Raw genomic sequence first — 22,667 nt, 5'->3', positions numbered from 1 at the left:
TGCATACATTTTCAGGGCTGTAGTGCGGATTAGATAACATAATGCTAACCACAGTGCTGGCACTCAGCTAGTGCTTGTTGTTATTTATGTCAGGTAGATGACAGCACGCCTGTGTGTAAAGATAGTAACGAATGATTCCACTAACTGAATCTGCAGACTCCATAGATTTGAGTTCGTCCCACTAAGATAAAATAGTTCTTTCTTTTTCTTCTGGTTTAATCTTGGATATTGGACAACAAACACAAAAGGAAGCATGAAATATAAATGTATACAGAAATTAATATGAGAGATCATCTATAGATAAGCTAGTCTAATGTGCACTTAAAATAGCAATTACCACAAGTGTGCAGTAATTTGATTCTTATTAAATAACATCACATCAAACCTCATCGAGTCAAAATTCAAGAAACTAAAAAAAAAAAAAAAAAAATTGTTGGATTTTAATAATCTGATTTTTAAAAATCCAAGACTACATACCGTATAGTCATATATGAGGAATAGCTCTTTTGGTTAAACTCCACATACTTTTCCAGTATATTAAGGCAATAGAACATTCTGCAGACTCGGGAGTCTTTATAGTATTTTGGAATCATGGTTTTACTAATTTTGTAGCTGAGGGAACATGTCTGACTGCTTAGAGCCTAAGTTTCCTCATCTACCACTTTTATAAGATTGATTTTAGGATTAACAAGAACATATTCATAAAGCGCTACATACAGAGAAACACTCAACACCTGGTGGGCGTTATGATTGGAACTGGGCACTTACTATGTGCAGAGGGCAGCCTTTTCAAATTTCCTATTCTTGGCAACAATCTGCTTAGCAACACTTTCCCCATTTAAAGCACCTCTTTAATTTTATCTTTATTGTTAAGAGACCGGAGTAAATAAAAGTTTGAGTATGTTTTCCCTTGCCCAGAAAACAGCCAAGAGACCAAAGCAAGTAACACACTTGGCAGTACCCAAGCAACGAGGAGCGGTCTTTACCTGCCTCTTTTTTCTGTCAACATTTAAGCGCAAGGCATTAATTCTCTACAATCTGTAAATGCTTTGTTTGAGGGCTTTGCACCTTTGGAGAATAATGAATATTAATTAATGATGGCAATGACAATAGCATTCCATGCTTTTACCTTATTGCTCTTTATCAGTCTCTAAGCCTTTTCCTTCTCAAGTGGGTTCCTTATTATTTTATCCATTATTTTACTCCTGGAAACTTGTGCTTTGTTAAAATACAGCAGATATCTTCTTGTGTGTTACCATAGCAAATTGCATAAGAATTTACACCATAAATTATTCATTACAGCCAATTTAGTGTAATTATTAATTCCCGCACACACTGGTGCCTGATTACATCTCAGTGCTCACTGCAGGATCTTGACCATGTTCTGCTGAAAATAATGATCTGTCATGGCTAATCAGGATCTAACAAGTCCCACTAAAAGGTGAAAACGTTTAATAAATATTGGTTTAATGAAACAATGATTGATCTAGTTGCTACAATCTGTCAGAGATTCTTTCAAAGGTAATCCAAAATCTAACTGGTAATGAATTTAAGAGCTAGCTGTGCTGTACAAGCGATCAACGTGCTTTCCAATTCAAGGGCAAATTGGGATGTCCTCTTCCTTTGGTATCTTTATGCAAAAGTTTCACTGGGAAGCTTTGCTCCCAACATCAGTTCTGGTATTTCAAGCTTTCTTGCCTTATGCTCCCAATGAGCCCTTTTTTTTTTGCATTAAAGATGCATCCTGTATTGTATGTGAATGTTCCAAGCTGCACTGCCTCTCATGCGGATCTCATTTTAACTCTAAGTTGAGCTGAGCAAAGTTTGCAGTTGCATTTCCCTCTGGGATTAACTGTGTAGGATATGGCTTAGAATTCAGTTTAAAAGCCCTTTGGCTGAAAAACCATGTAGTCTAAATATCCGCAGAGCATCACTGAATAGATATGGCCTTAAGTTTGATTTAAATTTGGATGGGGAGAGTCTCTTGAAATGTAGAGGAGAAATCGGTCCTGTGTGCAATAAGATCAATTTTATTACATTAATTTATTTTATATATTTTGAACAATTTCTTTGTTTTTATGTTGAGATCCCTCAGGATCAAGAGTGAGACAATATTAATTAATTAATTTTAAATCTAAAGAATAAATTTTATGGCTTATCTTTTTACTCTTATAGGAGAAAATATATTAAGATGGTAACATCTCTCTTACTGAGTGCCAATGATGTACCAGAAACTTTGTATATATTTGCTTTCAGACTCACAATGGCCTTTTAAAGTAGATAATGTATTTCTCATTTTCAAGATAAGAAAACAGAAGCTGGAGGTCTTCATCTAGTAAATTGATGAGTCAAGTTGTAAACTCAGATCTGCCTCATCTACTCCAGCGCAGTTTATTGGATCATCTCTAAACCAGGGACATAAGACAGGGACTGTTTGAAGAGCTAAAGTGATTACCTTTTTGATCCTTTTTTTGTTAGACCATGGGTGAATTTTAATATATTGTTTAGAAACACACACGTGGATGAGACAAATGAGGGGAACAAGGCAGAATTTATATACTTGCTACCAATTCAATATCAGGTTTTGATTGACTTGGCTGTATATTTGGCTCTGTTTCAAGGGACATAAACTTGTAGATATCAGACCCATGTACTGTAGAAATAAGTCCTATTACAAAACTATACATCCATCCCATTTCAACTTTCACACTTCCCCTACTGATGCTCTGTGTGTTTTCCTAGGAAATCACTTCAAAGTCTAGGTTTTTTTGTGTGAATTTTGCTTAAAGTACCTTACCAGAGCTTGTTAGGACTGAGATTCTCAGGAACTGTCATTGTCTGCCTTGAAGGCTCAGGGGTAGTGGATACCTCAGCAGCACTTTGAGCGGCCACCTTAGAAAGCCATTGATGGACAAATGCTATCATCTTTGCCCTGCAGTTCAGTGCACACAAGCTTGAAGGTGTTCTGTACCACTTGAGAATTCATTAATGTCTTCAAGGCTAACCCCCTGTGTTCCACATCAGTTCACCCTAGAGTTCTTCAACACCAAACATAACTTACATGTAAGAGGAGAGGCCACATAGCCATAGCTATGCTGATATATAACCAAATATTCTATTTGCTTCTGGGACTTCATTATACCTAGTGTCACATCATGCAGTTTTAGAGGTCTTTGCTTGCACACTTGGTATAGTCCTCTGGCACTGCTAAAGCTTGTTAGAGTTTTCTCTTATTTTCACAAGTTTATTGGGTTGCTATAAAGCTGAGAGAAAAACTCCCAGGAGAAAGAACATGGGAACAAAGACTAGAAAACCAGGCAGAATGAGGAAAGAGAAGCCATAGGAATAGACAGTCAAAACTGCGAAAAGACAGTTAACCCCCTAAACTTTCTCCTTATAAACATATATTTATATCAGTATTTTCACCAAAGAGTCAAGTAAACTGCCTGTTTATTTACTGACCAGTCAATTGCATAATTCATATCCTTATATTCTAGGAACAGACAATCAAATAATACAAAACAATTATTATCTCTTTTTCAATATATTTAACTTTGGTTTGTTGGAAAGTTTCAGGAAAGGTCCATTTGAAGGTTTTACACCTATAGATGGGTAAGAGGAGGAGAATATTTATTCCTAATCTTGGCATATTTCAGTCCTCATGAGAATCCATTAAACATGTGGAAACAGGAACATGATTTAAGATTACTCAACATAACATGATTGTCATATTTCTGTACCTTGTGAATGCTCTTCATTTTTGGAAGATGACTTTGGAGATACAGGAAATGATTCTCACGTTCCCCTTCAAACAGGAACTTTCTCCACCCTTATCCTATCTAGTCATCAGAAAAGGACATAAAAGTGTTGGGGAAGCTAATATTTTGACAAAATATTAATGTATTTTTCTCTTTCACAAGTTTGCACATAACACATTTATAGCCAGGTCAAGACAACCCTCTGTCTCAGGAGTAAGGTTCAGTATGTCAGAGCAGGAATGGAAGGACAAAGATTTCATCTTAATTTTCTGACATTTAGTGTAGGATTTGGTGTAAAATCTCCTTCAGCACATCAAGAGCCAGCTTGGATTCTATACAAGAGGTTTTCTCTCATGGTCCATGGGTAGAATTTAAGGAAAAAAAGACAGAGAGGAAGTAATTGAAAGAACTTCAACCCTCTCAAACAGAGGATTGAGAGATCAAGAGAAGGGGCAGAAGAAGACATTAAGTGGTCAAACACGTGGTCGATTCTCACCTGGAATGAGAAGATGTATTATGATCCAATGGCGAGAAGGACTCTAGCCTTCTCTCACATCGAGACTCTGAAGGAAGATAACTGCACAGTCGTCCAGCACCAACAGTGGACAGTCTCACTCGTTTAGGAGTGTGGAATTGCATTGCCAAAAGTAGAGTGTTCAAGTTTGAAATTCGAAGATCGCTACCAATTCTTGTGGGGGTAATGAGTGTGTTTTCTATGAGGAAAGTTGTAGTGAAGGTGAGATGATGCCTAAGCAGAGGCTGGAGTAGGCTATTTTAGGACAGAAGTCAAGACAGACCACAAGGCTGAAATCTTTAGCACTGGCAAATGCCAAAGCCCAGAGAGAGGCCAGACTATGAATTTTATTATCTGCTAACAATGGCCACCCACACTGGAAGATGTCCAGAAATGGGACCAGTTACCCTCAAAGGTCACCAGCTTATGCACGTGAAGTAACCACCTTTTTTCCCCCAATGCCATGAGCTTCCTTTTTCCTATACCTGGACTTCATCATGAAGAGGAATCAGGGAAACATGGAGGAAAAAAGTCACTGAAGCTGAAAAAACAATCTCAAAAGTCCAAATAATGCCTAAACACCTTCATTTAATTGTAAATTTTTGTGTCAGACTTCTGAAAAATAGGATGCAATAAAAGTCAGTAGAAGCAATATGCAAACAAATTTCAAAGTTTCCAGAAAATCTATTTTGTATTACGGGGAAATTTGTAAACTTGTTTGAGGGAAAGAAAAATTTAGGTCATAGCAGCGATGCATATCTTGATATGTGTAATTCTATTGGATCTTTTGCTAAGAGCAAGTTTAAGGGGATAAACGGGTGAAAATCGGTATAGCAGAAAGGACAAAGGCCGTTGACCGAAGTAGTCAACTACTTTCTGACCTCTCTCTCTCCCTGGAGACACTTTCCCTACTCCCAGTGTTTATTATACTTGATGCTGTGTTAGGAAGATGATAACAAAAATTATGATAGTTACTGTTGATAATTTATAGTCACAATTAATAAAGAAGATATTTTACTAGCAGAACCTAACATCAGATCTTAATAGTGGTTTGGTGAAAGCACCTGACACTCACATGTGTGCTTTTTACCAGTCAAGGAAATGAGGGGAACAAAGGCTCAAACTGCTGAAAAGTAGTAACATTAAAAATATTGTAAGGCTTCTGTCTGAAAACTCAAATTGCGTTTGTTTCCTAGAAAACAAATCAGGAGAAAAGAAGTGAAAATAGTGAGTGCATCTAGATAGGAAATCCACCAGATTATAAAGCTGTTGAGATATTGATTGATGTCACACAACAATTAAAATAGTTTAAAATGGGCATTGTTTCATGATTGGAGCATTTAACACATTAGAATTCATGAAGAAAAGTTATCTGTAGTTCTGCCTTCCAAAGATGTTGACCAACAACTAATATTTGTGTCTTGCATTTCTTTCCTGAACAGATATTTTTACATTTTCTTTGCTTTTATGTTAGAGGCATTGTTTACTCATGACCACACAGTAAAAAAGAAATATGTAGATCTTTTTTGTTTGTTTTAAAAATACATTTTGAAGTTATCGAAATGGTGGCCAAAGTATCATTCTGCCTCACTGTGACCAGATAGGCACTTTGAAAAAATTATTGTCACAAAAAAACTTTTGCGAGTAAAGCAAGGGTGCTTGCGTATGCATGTATCTACATTTGTAGTGTGTGTTTGTGAAGAGGTTGGGCTTATTGGAACTTAGGAGCTTAAAGAAGTGACACTCAGACCTCTATGGAGGGGTGCTACCCCCCGTTGAGGGGTACAACAAAACTTTTCCTAGGAGAGCTGGAAGCAGCTGCCACTTCTGGAGCGGAGACCTGTTGCTGGGACAATGCTGGCAGCAACAGCAGCCAAAACAGGAAAGAATAGCTTCTTCTTCCTCCTCCAGCCTTGCATTCTCCATTTAGTGTCTCCCATTAGAAAGCCAGCTGGTAAAGCTGGAATGTAGTTTACAGAGCCCTAGCCCTAGCACCAGACAGTAGAGTATAGAAAGGAAGATTTGGAGCTGAGGGATTTAAAAAAAAAATCGTATTATCTCTTTGTGCCATGCAGAGGCTCACTTTCTCTGGCATACAGGTCAGAGAGCTGGATCATGTATAAACAACCAAATCATTTATACACAGATCAGTCTTGCCTCACCTAGAAAAAGAAGACTCCATACTCATAGTTTCCTCTCTAGTGCTAGGGTGAGTTTGGCATCTCTTACTTTTCCTCTTTTTAGGTTTTCTAATTTTTGCTCTCTACCTTCTCTAGTGTTTTAGAGTTTCCATTTGACAAGTATTTATTATGCCCATGTATATTCCAGGTACTCTGCTAGGAGCCAGGGACCCAAGTAATACATTTTCTAGGTTTTTCTAAAATACTTGGTGTATGTCTCATTTTCGAATATAATTTACAAGTGAAACACATTCTCTTTGTCTTTTTTTTTTTCTGTTGTGTTTTAGTATAGATGTTTTCTATTGGGCAGTCTTTCAATTTTCTAATTTTGTGGAGTCCAATCTGCTGTTGTAGATTTTTCATTTCAGATCAGATATTATATTTTATGACTTTAGCATTTGATTCTTTTTATAGGTTACAATTCTAAGTGAAATTTTTGTTTTGTCTTTTTGTCCATAATCTTCTTGATTTTAGTGAACAAATGAATTATCTTTTTAAAAGTTCCTTGTTTGTTAATTTTAATAATGATGTCAATTTAGGGATCTGTATTTAATATCTATTATTATCTATTATTTATTTTTATTACCTTGGTTATTTACCATATAGTCTTGTCTTTCTGTATGCCTAGAGGTTTTATTGAACACAGACATTGTGTTTAAAAAGTTGCAGATAATGTTATCTTTCATGCGAGATGGTTTTTCCTTCCCTTTGCTAGGCAAGAGATATCCAGCTGGCGTGGGTTGAGGTTGACTTACAGGTTTGTAGAATTTAGCGGCTGATTCATTCAGGTTCCTAGGGTGTGGTTTTCAACGACTCCCAACAGAGATCCTCTGGGAATTTTCCCCTGTTCTTTAGAGACTTTTGTCTTAGTTCTTTATTATCCCACCATGAACACCTTTGCAATGTGGCAGATGTCTAACTGGATAAACCAACTTGATCACCAAGTCCCCTCCAGTGTACAATTTTGTCCCTCCAGACCTGGACACTTCCCCAAAATACAGCTGGAAGTTTAACCTCCATCTTCCTGGGGACAAGAATGGATGCTCGGCCTCTATTTGTGCTCAGATGGTCAAATGTTCCCAGGTAGAAAGTGTTGAAGGTAGCCCTGTGCCAGCAGGCACACATTTCACTTGCCCAGGGACAAAGAAAACGTGTTCTTTTTAACCTCACACTTTTTCAGAAGATTTGGATTTTTAAAAAATGACCTTTTAACTTGCTATTGTTGTGATTTCTGAGAAAGAAAGAAGAGGAGTGCTGTTGCACATTGTTTTCCTGTCTCCCGCATACCCTTGTGTGGAAAGTCTAAACTGTAAGTGAGGAGAGATGTAGGTCATCCAGAGAATTGAGGATTCTGGAGCTACAGGCTATCTTTCTTTGCAGGACAGTTTCTGGGCCAAGCAAATAAATATTTAGCTGTTGTGGTAGGGAGGCTTCTCATAGCAACTTTGCTATTAAAAAAGGGGCATTATGTGATAAAGTATAGGGAACACTAAGGAGAGGCCCTAACGTCTAATTAGGTATTTCCCAATCCAAAAAATGAGGTAATGTGAACTTACTATAAAATTTTATATATTTTTTGTGACAAGTTAAATATACCCTTTTCCATTTTTCCTTACTAATTATACAGCCTTGTGCACATTGGGTAACTGCAATTTGGGGTTATGCTAACTTTATAGATACATTTTCCCCATTTTTATACTATATATCAGCTTTGGTAATTTTCTGTCTCTTCTTGTCCTCTTGAGAAGGGATAAGAATCATTAAACATCCTGGTTTCTGAGGAAGATTTTACTGGGCTTATATCAAACAAAGATCTCTGTTTGGGAGAGGAGTTCAAATGCTCCCTACTATGAGTTCAGTTTTGCCTATGGTGACTATACCTGTGTATACAAACGCGCGCGTGCGCACACACACACATACACACACACACGATAACCATGAATGTTCAGATGGTAACACAGACACATATAGATAGAATTTTACCCTCTGGGAGATTCTACCCTATCAGGGGTAGTAAATGAGATTACAAAATCTGACAACATTAATTTAAGACATATAAGTGACCAAAGTAATGTGGAAAGTAAAACCTGTTAAGGGGTAGAAATGACTCATGTCCAAGCTGAAACAACTGATGTTTAAGAATCAGGAGATCTGATTTTCAAGATCCATCTTTACCTGAGTTTCAGCAAGTCAGTTAAACTACCTGGTCCTCAGGTATGAAGTGAGGAGACTGGGTGAGATCTTTTAACTGATAGTCATCCAATAATCACTTTTTTTTTTTTGAACCTCATATCATCTTTATTTTTTTTAAACATCTTTATTGGCGTATAATTGCTTTACAAAGGTGTGTTAGTTTCTGCTTTACAACAAAGTGAATCAGCTATACATATACATATATCCTCATATCACCTCCCTCTTGTTTCTCCCTCCCACCCTCCCTATCCCACCCCTCTAGGTGGACACAAAGCACAAAGCTGATCTCCCTGTGCGATGCGGCTGCTTTGCACTAGCTATCTATTTGCTATTTGGTAGTGTATATATGTCAACGCTACTCTCTAACTTCGTCCCAGCTACCCCTTCCCCTTCCCCGTGTCCTCAAGTCCATTCTCTATGTCTGCACCTTTATTCCTGTCCTGCCCCTAGGTTCGTCAGAACCATTTTTTAAAATTCCATATATATGTGTTACCATATGGAATTTGTTTTTCTCTTTCTGACTTACTTCACTCTGTATGACAGACTGTAGGTCCATCCACCTCACTACAAATAGTTCAGTTTTGTTTCTTTTTATGGCTGAGTAATATTCCATTGTATATGTGTGCCACATCTTCTTTACCCATTCATCTGTCGATGGATGCTTAGGTTGCTTCCATGTCCTGGCTATCGTAAATAGAGCTTCAGTGAACACTGTGGTACATGATTCATTTTGAATTATGGTTTTCTCAGGGTATATGCCCAGTAGTGGGATTGCTGGGTCGTATGGTACTTCATTTTTAGTTTTTTAAGGAACCTCCATACTGATCTCCATAGTAGCTATACCAATGTACATTCCCACCAACTGCAAGAGGTTTCCCTTTTCTCCACACCCTCTCCAGCATTTATTGTTTGTAGACTTTTTGATGATGGCCATTCTGACTGGAGTGAGGTGATACCTCATTGTAGTTTTGATTTGCATTTCTCTAATGATTAGTGATGTTGAGCATCCTTTCATGTGTTTGTTGACAATCTGTATATCTTCTTTGGAGAAATGTCTATTTAGATCTTCTGTCCATTTTTGGATTGGGTTGTTTGTTTTTTTGATATTGAGCTGTTGAGCTGCCTGTATATTTTGGAGATTAATCCTTTGTCAGTTGTTTCGTTTGCAAAGATTTTCTCCCATTCTGAGGGTTGTCTTTTTGTCTTGTTTATGGTTTCCTTTGCTGTGCAAAGGCTTTTAAGTTTCATTAGGTTCCATTTCTTTATTTTTGTTTTCATTTCCATTTCTCTAGGAGGTGGGTCAAAAAGGATCTCGCTGTGATTTATGTCAGAGTATTTTGCATATGTTTTCCTCTAAGAGTTTTATAGTGTCTGGCCTTGTATTTAGGTCTTTAATCCATTTTGAATTTATTTTTGTGTATGGTGTTAGGGAGTATTCGAATTTCATTCTTTTACATGTAGCTGTCCAGTTTTCCCTCACCACTTTTTGAAGAGCCTGTCTTTTCTCCATTGTACATTCTTGCCTCCTTTATCAAAAATAACGTGACCATGGGTGCGTGGGTTTATCTCTGGGCTTTCTATCCTGTTCCATTGATCTATATTTCTGTTGTTGTGCCAGTACCATACTCTCTTGACTACTGTAACTTTGTAGTATAGTCTGAAGTCCGGGAGCCTGATTCCTCCAGCTCTGTTTTTCTTTCTCAAGATTGCTTTGGCCATTTGGGGTCTTTTGGGTTTCCATACAAATTGTGAAATTTTTTGCTCTGGTTCTGTGAAAAATGCCAGTGGGAGTTTGAAAGGTATTTCACTGAATCTGTAGATCGCTTTGGGTAGGATAGTCATTTTCACAATGTTGATTCTTCCAATCCAAGAGCATGGTATATCTCTCCATCTGTTTGTATCATCTTTAATTTCTTTCATCAGTGTCTTATAGTTTTCTGCAGACAGGTCTTCTGTCTCCTTAGGTAGGTTTATTCCTAGGTATTTTATTCTTTTTGTTGCAATGGTAAATGGGAGTGTTTTCTCAATTTCTCTTTCAGATTTTTCATCATTAGTGTACAGGAATGCCAGAGATTTCTGGGCATTAATTTTGTATCCTGCTACTTTACCAAATTCATTGATTAGCTCTAGTAGTTTTCTGGTAGCATCTTTAGGATTCTCTGTGTATAGTACCGTGTCATCTGCAAACAGTGACAGCTTTACTTCTTCTTTTCCGATTTGGATTCCTTTTTTTTTTTCTTCTCTGATTGCTGTGCCTAAAACTTCCAAAACCATGTTGAATAATAGTGGTGAGAGTGGGCAACCTTGTCTTGTTCCTGATCTTAGTGGAAATGGTTTCAGTTTTTCACCATTGAGAACAATGTTGGCTGTGGGTTTGTCATATATGACCTTTATTTTGTTGATATGATTTCCCTCTATATCTTCTTTCTGGAGGGTTTTTATCATAAATGGGTGTTGAATTTTGTCAAAAGGTTTTTCTGCATCTATTGAGATTATCATATGGTTTTTCTTCAGTTTTTTAATATGATTTTTCACATTGATTGATTTGCATATTTTGAAGAATCCTTGCATTCCTGGGATAAACCCCACTTGATCATGGTGTACAATACTTTTAATTTGCTGTTGGATCCTGTTTGCTAGTATTTTGTTGAGGATTTTTGCATCTATGTTCATCAGTGATACTGGCCTGTAGTTTCTTTATTTGTGACATCTTTGTCTGGTTTTGGTATCAGGGTGATGATGGCCTCTTAGAATGAGTTTGGGAATGTTATTCCCTCTGCTACATTTTGGAAGAGTTTGAGAAAGATAGGTGTTAGCTCTTCTCTAAATGTTTGATAGAATTTGCCTTTGAAGCAATCTGGTCCTGGGCTTTTGTTTGTTGGAAGATTTTTAATCACAGTTTCAATTTCAGTGCTTGTGATTGGTCTGTTTATATTTTCTATTTCTTCCTGATTCAGTCTGGGAAGATTGTGCTTTTCTAAGAATTTGTTCATTTCTTCCAGGTTGTCCATGTTATTGGCATATAGTTGCTTGTAGTAATCTCTCATGATCTTTTGTATTTCTGCACTGTCAGTTGTTACTTCTTTTTCATTTCTAATTCTATTGATTTGAGTCTTCCCCCTTTTTTCTTGATGAGTCTGGCTAATGGTTTATCAATTTTATCTTCTCAAAGAACCAGCTTTTAGTTTTATTGATCTTCGCTATCATTTCCTTCATTTCTTTTTCATTTATTTCTGATCTGATCTTTATGATTTCTTTCCTTCGGTTAACTTTGGGGTATTTTTGTTCTTATTTTTCTAATTGCTTTAGGTGTAAGGTTAGGTTGTTTATTTGAGATGTTTCTTGTTTCTTGAGTTAGGATTGTATTGCTATAAACTTCCCTCTTAGAACTGCTTTTGCTGTATCCCATAGGTTTTGAGTCATTGTGTTTACATTGTCATTTGTTTCTAGGGATTTTTTGATTTCCTCTTTGATTTCTTCAGTGATCTTTTGGTTATTTAATAGTGTATTGTTTAGCCTCCATGTGTTTGTATTTTTTTACAGATTTTTTCCTGTAATTGATATCTACTCTTACAGCATTGTGATCAGAAAGGATACTTGATATTATTTCAATTTTCTTAAAATTACCAAGGCTTGATTTGTGTCCCACGATATGGTCTATCCTGGAGAATGTTCCATGAGAACTTGAGAAGAAAGTGTATTCTGTTGTTTTTGGATGGAATGTCCTATAAATATCCATTAAGTCCATCTTGTTTAATGTGTCATTTAAAACTTGTGTTTTCTTATTTATTTTCATCTTGGATGATCTATCCATTGGTGAAAATGGGGTGTTCAAGTTCCCTACTATTATTGTGTTACTGTTGATTTCCCCTTTTATGGCTGTTAGCATTTGCCTTATGTATGGAGGTGCTCCTATACTGGGTGCATAAATATTTACAATTGTTGTATCTTCTTCTTGGATTGGTCCCTTGATCATTATGTAGTATCCTTATTTGTCTCTTGTACTAGTCTTTATTTTAAAGTCTATTTTTTCTGATATGAGAATTGCTACTTCAGCTTTCTTTTGATTTCCATTTGCATGGAATATCTTTTTCCATCCCCTCACTTTCAGTCTGTATGTGTCCCTTGGTCTGAAGTGGGTCTCTTGTAGACAGCATATCTACAGGCCTAGTTTTTGTATCCATTCAGCCAGTCTATGTCTTTTGGTTGGAGCATTTAATCCATTTCCATTTTAGGTTGTTATCAGTGTGTATGTTCCTATTACCATTTGCTTAATTGTTTTGAGTTTGTTATTCTATGTCTTTTCCTTCTCTTTTGTTTCTGGCCTAGAGCAGTTCCTTTAGCATTTGTTGTAAACCTGGTTTCGTTGTGCTGAATTCTCTTAGCTTTTGCTTGTCTGTAAAGGTTTTAATTTCTCTGTCAAATCTGAATGAGATCCTTACTGGGTAGCATTATCTCGGTTATAGTTTCTTTCCTTTCGTCACTTTAAATATGTCCTGCCACTCCCTTCTGGTTTGCAGAATTTCTGCTGAAAGATCAGCTGTTAACCTTATGCGGATTCCCTTGTATGTTATTTGTTACTTTTCCCTTTGTGCTTTTAATATTTTTTCTTTGTATTTAATTTTTGATACTCTGATTAATATGTGTCTTGGCGTGTATCTCCTTGGATTTATCATGTATGGGACTCTTTGCGCTTCCTGCACTTGACTGACTTTACCTTTCCCATATTAGGGAAGTTTTCAACTATAATCTCCAAATTTTTTCTCAGTGCCTTTTTTTTTTCTCTTCTTCTTGTGGGACCGCTATAATTTGAATGTTGGTGTGTTTAGTGTTGTTCCAGAGGTCTCTGAGACTGTCCTCAATTCTTTTCATTCTTTTTTCTTTATTCTGCTCTGTGGTAGTTATTTTCCCTATTTAATCTTCCAGATCACTTATCCATTCTTCTGCCTCACTTATTCTGCTGTTTATTCCTTGTAGAGAATTTTTATTTTCATTTATTGTGTTGTTCATCATTATTTGTTTGCTCTTTAGTTCTTCTAGGTCCTTGTTAAACGTTTCTTGTATTTTCTCCATTCTATTTCCATGATTTTGGATCATCTTTACTATCATTACTTTGAATCCTTTTTCAGGTAGACTGCCTATTTCCTCTTCACTTGTTTCGCCTGGTGGGTTTTTACCTTGCTCCTTCATCTGCTGTGTATTTCTCTGTCTTCTCATTTTGCTTAACTTACTGTGTTTGGGGTCTCCTTTTCACAGGCTGCAGGTTCGTAGTTCCCATTGTTTTTGGTGTCTGCCCCCAGTGGGTATTGTTGGCTCAGTGGGTAGTGTAGGCTTCCTGGTGGAGGGGACTGGTGCCTGTGTTCTGGTGGATGAGGCTGGGTCTTGTCTTTCTGGTGAGCAGGACCGTGTCCAGTGGTGTGTTTTGGGGTGTCTGTGACTTTATTATGGTTTTAGGCAGCCTTTCTGCTAATGGGTGGGGTTGTGTTCCTTTCTTGCTATTTGTTTGTTGTAGGGTGTCCAGCACTGCAGCTTGCTGGTCATTGAGTGGAGCTGGGTCTTAGCCTTGAGATGGAGATCTCTGGGAGAGCTTTTGCTGTTTGATATTGCATGGAGCCAGGAGGTCTCTGGTGGACCAATGTCCTGATCTCGATTCTCCCACCTCAGAGGCACAGGCCTGACACCCGGCTGGAGCACCAAGACCCTGTCAGCCACATGGCTCAGAAGAAAAGGGAGAAAAAAGAAAGAAAGGAAAAAAGGAAGAATGGAAGAAAGAACAAAAGTTATTAAAATATAAAATAAAAAATATTATTAAAAATATAAAAATAAAAAAGTAATTAAAAAAACGAAGAAAGAAAGAAAAGAGCAACCAAACCAAAATAAACAAGTCCACCAATGATAAGAAGCCATAAAAACTATACTAGAAGCAAACAAACAAACAAAAAATACGGACAGACTGAACCCTATGACAAATGGTAAAAGCAAGGCTATATAGACAAAATCACACAAAGGAGCATACACATACACACTCACAAAAAGTGAAAAAGGAAAAAAAACTATATATATATATATATATATATAAAGGAAGAGAGCAACCAAGTCAATAAACAAATCTACAATGATAATAAGCTCTAAATACTAAATTAAGATAAACATAAAACCAGAAACAAATTAGATGCAGAAAGCAAAACCCAAGTCTACAGTTGCTCCCAAAGTCCACTGCCTCAATTTTGGGATGATTCATTGTCTTTTCAGGTCTTCCGGAGATTCAGGGTACATCGAGATGATTGTGGAGATTTAATCTGCTGCTCCTGAGGCTGCTGGGAGAGATTTCCCTTTCTCTTTGTTCCCACAGCTCCCAGGGTTCAGCTTTGGATTTGGCCCTGCCTCTGCGTGTAGGTCGCCTGAGGGCATCTGTTCCCGCCCAGACAGGATGGAGTTAATGTAGCAGCTGATTCGGGGGGTTCTGGCTCACTCAGGCTGGGGGGAGGGAGGGGTATGGATGCAGCGTGAGCCTGTGGTGGCAGAGGCCGGCATGACGCTGCTACAGCCTGGGGAGTGCCATGTGTTCTCCCGGGGAAGCTGTCCCTGGATCACGGGACCCTGGCTTTGGCGGGCTGCACAGGCTCCTGGGAGGGGAGGTGTGGATAGTGACCTGTACTTGCACACAGGGTTCTTGGTGGCGGCAGCAGCAGCCTTAGCTTTTCATGCCTGTCTCTGGTGTCCGCACCGATAGCTGCGGCTCGCACCCGTCTCTGGAGCTCGTTTAGGCGGTGCTCTGAATCTCCTGTCCTCGTGCACCCAGAAACAATGGTCTCTTGACTCTTAGGCAGGTGCAGACTTTTTCCCGGACTCCCTCTCGGCTATCTGTGGCACACTAGCCCCCTTCAGGCTGCTTCGTGCAGGCAACCTCAGTTCTCTCCCTGGGGTCTGACCTCTGAATCTCGAGCCTCAGCTCCCAGCCCCACCCGCCCTGGCAGGTGAGCAGATGAGCCTCTCAGGCTGGTGAGTGCCGGTCGGCACCGATCCTCTGTGAGGGAATCTCTCCGCTTTGCCCTCCGCACCCCTGTTGCTGTGCTCTCCTCTGTGGCTCCGAAGCTTTGCCCCACCTACCCCCTGTTTCTGCCAGTGAAGGGGCTTCCTAGTGTGTGGAAACTTTTCCTCTTCACAGCTCCCTCCCAGAGGTGCAGGTCCCGTCCCTATTCTTTTGTCTCTGTTTTTTTCTTTTTTCTTTTGCTCTACCTAGGTACATGGGGAGTTTCTTGCCTTTTGGGAAGTCTGGGGTCTTCTGCCAGCGTTCAGTAGGTGTTCTGTAGGAGTTGTTCCACATCTTGATGGATGTTGTTCCACATATTTTTGGGAGGAAGGTGATCTCCATGTCTTACTCCTCTGCCATCTTGAAGGTCCCTCATCAATAATTACTTATTGAATGCTGCTCTGTGACAGGCATTTTGTTAAGTTCTAATCATCTTGGTTTCTCTCAGCTCTAAAATGTGAATGGACTGTGGATTCAGAAGAGTGGACAATATTTGTGGGCTTAGATCTGTCAGTTAAGGAATTCTTCTTAGAGCAAGAAGAAAAGGGAAACTGAAGCTGGCCCTTGAAGGAGGGGTGTAACATATAAATAGGAGAAGATGGGGCTGTGCATCTCCAAGCTACCTCCCATGCACGATCCAAGGAATTGGCTTTTTAAAGGAGACTAGAGCACAGCTTTTGGACAAAGCTGTGATGGCTCACACAGCCTATGCCTACTGGCACCTGGTGAGGGTTGTGGTCTTGTGTGACCCCCTACGGGCATATACTTTCCAAGTCAAATATAGAGCAATGTGACACTGTGCCCTTTATGATTATTTTTAATGGACATAAATTCAAACATTATGCATATATATTTACGACCAGCAAGTTATTTGAATGTTTGAACCTTCCAAACTACATAAGGATATAGTCAGTGACAGAGTTCTGACAACTTTGTTCTGTTTGTGGAGTTTGACATCAGCACACGTGAGAAAAATTAGACTTCTACTGGAAATATTTGCACAAGTTTGGGTAAAGCCTACACTTAAAAAAACAAGCATTTGGTTACAGGATTTATTTCAAATGACTTTTAGAATATTTCTTCTAAAGAAAAATAAAATAGGTTTACCATTCTTTTCCAGACCAAAGAGTTGCTGCCTGTGCCCATTTATTTGGTAAATAAATCGAGGCTATCTGTCATCATCATCTACCTATCTGTATCATCTATTAACTACTTAACCATCAGATTCTTACCTATGTCTAATATTTATGTACATGGTTATGCTCTTGTCTACTAGTCATATTGGGTGACTATAAAAATTATAAGTGCATCCTAGGAGGATAGTACACCAAGGAGACAGAATGTAAAGAAAAAAATAGTGTATCCTTGTCATTAGAGGGGCCATTTCAGTTGTTACATGGCTACTACTTAACTAAAAAAAATACATATTGGTAGAACGAAGCTTGATGCTAAATAGAGAAGGAAAAATAGTCATAATTCAATGGCATTTACAATCAAATTTCAAATAACTGTCAAAAGCTTCCTTCAAATGCTAATAAATAAGTTATTCTTTTCTCATATCAAGGGACCGAGGTCTATGACACACAGTAAATGCTCTGTAAAAGAGAGTTCACATACCTTTAGGATATGCCCGACTGTACGCAACACAGGAAAATAAGGAGTAAGAGATGAAGCAGTTGCTGAAGTTGTCATTCACTTGAAGCTTCTTTGTGTCCTGGGCTCTGAGAATTTTATCAATGGAGTGGGTGAAAACAGAGCCCACCAGAGCCCCAGAGAATATGCCTTGGGGAGCTGCCTGACCTGGGGCATTAGGGACTGATTGCGGAGGCCCTGGTGCAGTTCCTACAGCTCATGCTTCTGGAATCTACAGATTCTGGTTGGGAAAAAAACAAAACAAACAGCCACCCCTACCAACACTGCCATGTCTGTCTAGACACTTTGTAATCTTTGATTGCGTTCCTCTCCCTCTTCCAGAGGCTCTTAATTGGACCCAACTCATAGTCAACTTTCTTAATGGTATACTTCAAAACCAGGTTACTGCAGAGTAATATAGACACAGAAGAGTCAAATATCATAAAAGTGTAGGTCAATGGATTTCCATAAACTGAACTCTCCCCTTATAACCGTCATTCAGATCATGCAACACAACATTACCAGGACCCATAGGTCTCCCTTGTGCCCCCTTCATGTCACTACTACCAAGGGTACCCCATCCTCAATTTTAATACCACTGATTAATCCTGCCTTTTTTTTGTTTAATACAGAATTACACATTCTGTACTCTTTTGTACCTGGCTTCTTTTATTCAACATTGCATTGATATGTTCATCCATTTCTCTGCCTGTAGCCATAGATTTATTTTTTCATTTTTATTGATGTATTCCATAATGTGCATATGCCACAATTTACTTATTCTTGCAACTCTTGATGGACATTTAGGAATTTGAAATGGTCATTTTTGAAGGGCTATAAAGGAACCCTGCTGCTCAAATATACCTTTTCTCATAACTCTCTATACTGACCGGTATTCCTTATTGAAATACGTCCTTCAGCTCAACACATTAACTTCAAGCTCGTTAATGGGGCTTACTTGTTCCTGTATGAGCTGGTTTCGACTCCTTCCCCTGCTGTCCTCTATTGCTACTTCTGCCTCTGCTATAGTTACACTAAACTACTTTCTACTGTTTTTTCTCTGTGTGTTTCATTTTGGATATATTCTATTGCTAGGTCTTCAAGTTCACTTTTTTTTTTTTCTGTAGTGCCTAACTGGCAGTTATTCTCATCCATTGTATTTTTTATCTAAGTAGTGTATTTTTCATCTCTAGGAGTTCTTTAAAAAAAAAACACTTTCATTTCTCCATTCACCCTACTTAGACTGTCCTGTACCTTCTAGAATAGCTACCTTCTGGCTATTTATATAGCTCTTTCAAAGTCTTTGTTTAATTTTATAATCTGTGTTATTTTTCTTGTATTTCTATTACCTGGTTGTTTCTGTTTATGGGTCATATTTTTCTGCTTTCCGCCATGCTTATTGATTTCTGATTGGTTGAGAGGGCGTTGTGAATTTTACATTGTTGGGTGGTGGATTTTGCTTTTAATGCTTTTAATGTATAGGACTTTGTTCTGGGATACAGCTAAGTGTGATCCTTTTTGTTGGCTTTGCTAGGAAGGACAAGAATGCCTGTAGTCTAGAGTTTCCTTAGCCCTGCTGCTGAGGCAGTCCCCTTCTGAGAACTGTACATCATGCCCTGTGTGAGAAAGTCTCACCACTCTGCTGGTGGATACATGGATTCCCTCCTCTGTAAGAACTCCAGTGACTGCTGGTTTCACTTGCTTCTGTCTGGTGATTCTTTCTCTCATCTCAGTAGTTTGCTCATACATATGTGCAGTTAAGTACTCAGGGGACCTAAAGAAGGTCTCCAGAGTTCTGTTTCTCTGAGCAGCTTTCTGCTCTACGGTACTCTGTTTTGCAATTTCTAGTCACATATGCCAGAAGTCCATACTTTGCCTCCTCAACTCAGGGACACTGCCATGATCAGTTTGGCTTGCCCTGCCAGGTGTGTGGTGTGGAAAGCCTCTCCAGGCAGTGACAAGTTGGGTGACTTGTAGGGCTGACACCACCTCATTTGTTTCCCTTCTCTTGGGGACACTGTCCAGTGCTGTTTATTGGCTAAAAACTAAAAATAGTTATTTTGTATATTTTTCTAGTATTTAATTGTTTAAGGTGGAAGGTAAGTCCTTATTATTTCATTATGGCTAGAAGCAGAAGTCACCACCCTGACCTACTTCAGTGTAACAGCAAATCTTGCCTCCTGTTTCTAAGATTGAGACATACTGTTCTTTGTTCCTCTCTCGCACCTCATTTTCCTTGGCTCACCTAACTCCCACTCATTTTAATGGCCTTAATTTAATAGTAATAGCTTACATTTGTTGAGAACTATCAATATGCCAGTTATTCTTCTAAGCAGTGTGTGCATTGTTTTGTTTAACCTTCACAACAATTTTATGATTTTAGTGCTGCTATTATTATCTTCATTTTACAACAAGGGAATGAATGAAGCTCAAAGACACTGAGTCACTTGTTGGAGGTCCCATAACTAATAGGTGGCAGGTTGGATTCGAACTCAGGTGGTCTGGCTTCAGCCTTTGATGCTACAGCCTAATTATCACGCTGTACCTTCTCTCTAGTTATCTGGTATTCTGGAATGATTTTGCCGATACTCAAATTCTGTTGTTATTTTGTTTTGATTAAATATGTTTCCATAACACCTAAAGTTTCCCCCAATTAAACTTGTCCTTCCATATTAAAACCACCACCTGCTTATTTGTCTACATTTTTTGTTCAACTCCATGCTCTGGGAGGGCAGAGACTATATTGTCTTGGTAATCATCACTTCAGTAGCATCCAGAACATAAAAGGCAATCAATAAATGTTTGTTGAATGAATGAATAAAAGGATAATATCTTGATGAGGTGACACAATGATTTTTATCAAGGTCTTTATTAGAAATAGATTTTACATTTATTTCCTATATTCCCAAGAGAAGGAGTCACAGAAAAAAATATATTTTAGACATATATGGGAGGTTAGGAAAGGTCTGTATCTTGAAGTCTTGGCCCTTGACGGTGAGCCTGTTTGTATACCAGAGCAAGGGCTCAAAAACTCAAGAGGAAGAAAATGGGGAGGGGCTTGAGAAGAGGATAGGTAGAAACAAAAGGGAATAGGGAGTTGTTGAATAGACAACACTTAGTCATTTTGCTTAGGGCTGGCCTGCTTACTAAAAAGAGTCATTTATCACATCCTATTCAAAAATCTATGATCTCTGAAGGTTGGAAGTCATTATGCTTATTGGGAACAGATAGGTAGCTATTCTATCAGTCCAAATAAATTACTTAGTCAATAAAGTTGCATTTTAGTGACAGAAAATTGGTATTCTTTTGAGAGTGCTTGATCTTCTTTCTTATGATATAAAAGAGCACAGGATGAGTGAACATAGTCAAATCTGAAAGTGGCTGTATTTCATATTTATATTAGGCTGTTTAGATGACGGTTGTTGATTATCATTTCTTTCTCCTTCTTACCCAGACTACACCAGAGTGAGGGGATCACTATAAATATTACTTTTTCCAATCTGAGTGTCCTTTGTATATGTGGTTCTCCCCTTCTGTTTGCAAAAAAACCCCCCACTTTCTCATGTATTATTCTATCTGGTCAAAGCAGCAACGATACAGTGGGAATTAAGAGGTTTTTACAACCTAACTTTATATTTCTGAGCCTCAAATATCCCTATATATAAAATGGCTGTATTCTTTATAAATATTGTAATTCCATCCTGGTTTTCATATTGTGCTCCATGACAACTTAGGATTTTACAGAGGCGCCATAGAGTGAAATATTGAAGGAAGAGAAGGGGAGACCAAGCAGGAAGAGGTCCAGCACTCTCACCTTTATACCAACTAGGGATGCTTTGCTTCTTTTTTATCTGTGAGGGAGGATTTGCATTAAACCATCCTCACTCCCTCCCCTGGTACCGTTATAATGAACTGACCTGAAAATAAGTGCATTAAGTGGCCATAGAATGTAAAGACACTAATTAGTTCACTTGGGGATCAAATCCATGATAACAGACTTATTCATGCTTCTCTCTATCCCCAAAACTATACAGATGAAAGCAAAGGGGGAAAACAAATCTATCACATATATGACAGTCCTCAAGAACAAACACTTTAAATTTCAAATATGATGTAGGTGATTCTGTCACAGGGAAAGAATCTTATCAGTAGTTAAGAATAAGTAATAATTGAGTCTGGACCCATAGCAAATAATATTTCACAGCCAAAGAATGCAAATAGCCAATAAACATTAAAAAGGTTTAGCCCCTCTGATGATCAAAGGAATTTATATTTGTATTATGAGACGCTATTTTAGACTTTTAAATTGCCAAATGTTTTAAAAATTATATATCATGATGATGCAGGGAGGCGGAAACCCTTTCTTCAGTACACATCAGTAAATTATTTCTGGAGAACAATTTGGCATTAGGTGAAAGCCTTAAGCATATTCTTGTACTTTGACTAATAGGTTCTATTTCTGGAATCATCCTAAGGATATAATCACAGGTGTGGCAAGGGTACATACCCAAGTTTTATTTCTGTGGTGTATAGAATTTAGGCTCCCTTACTTTATAAGGAAGAGATGCAGGTTTACCCCCAGACGCTATGGGTTTGTTGTAAAAGCTACAAGGAAGGGTAAGGAAGGAAGACAGAAAGATTTGCCCAGCCAGGCTAAGTGAGAGTGGCCTGCATGCGATTTGGAGCAAAGAGGGTAAGGGAATCCTTCATGATATGTTGGCGTTTCTCCAAGAGCATCCTCTTGTCCCATCCTTAGCAGTGGGCCCATTGCTCTCTCCTCTCACAACCTACCACTTTGGTTAAGTTGCACTGTCTTCATTTACTGCTGATATGTCTCTTGCCTGAATCATTATTTTCTCACTACCTCATGACTGCTGCTCCTAGATACTGCTTGTTGCTTTCTCTTGATATTTTGGTCTCTGCCTTCACAAGGAGGCTCTGGACTCTTAAATACCTTTGATATATCTACTTAAAAAAAAGATTCTTCCAGAAACCTCACTAACTATTGTCCAGCCCATAGGTTGGTTGTCTTTTGTCTGGTACCCGATACTATTCCAAATAAGTCACATTTCCAGAGAGGATCATACAGTTTTGTTTCTATAGAATGGGTTGTGAGTGTGTCTGGTACTTGGAGGAGAACCTATTCTTACCCCAAATGCAGCATCACTGGTAAAAGCCCAAATGGGAACCAACATAGTTATTCAAAAATAGGGGTATTAGCACATACATTACACTATACACATAAATTATAGTATTATGCAACTATTACACATGTTTTGATAACATTGTGATTCAGGGAACATGTATATCATAACATTTAAAGTGAAAAAGTGTTTGAAACTATACTGAATAGTGTC

The sequence above is a fragment of the Kogia breviceps genome, chromosome 10 (genome assembly GCF_026419965.1).
Source record: "Kogia breviceps isolate mKogBre1 chromosome 10, mKogBre1 haplotype 1, whole genome shotgun sequence".
In the NCBI taxonomy this organism is placed as follows: Eukaryota; Metazoa; Chordata; class Mammalia; order Artiodactyla; family Physeteridae; genus Kogia; species Kogia breviceps.
This window is presented reverse-complemented; position numbering follows the sequence as displayed.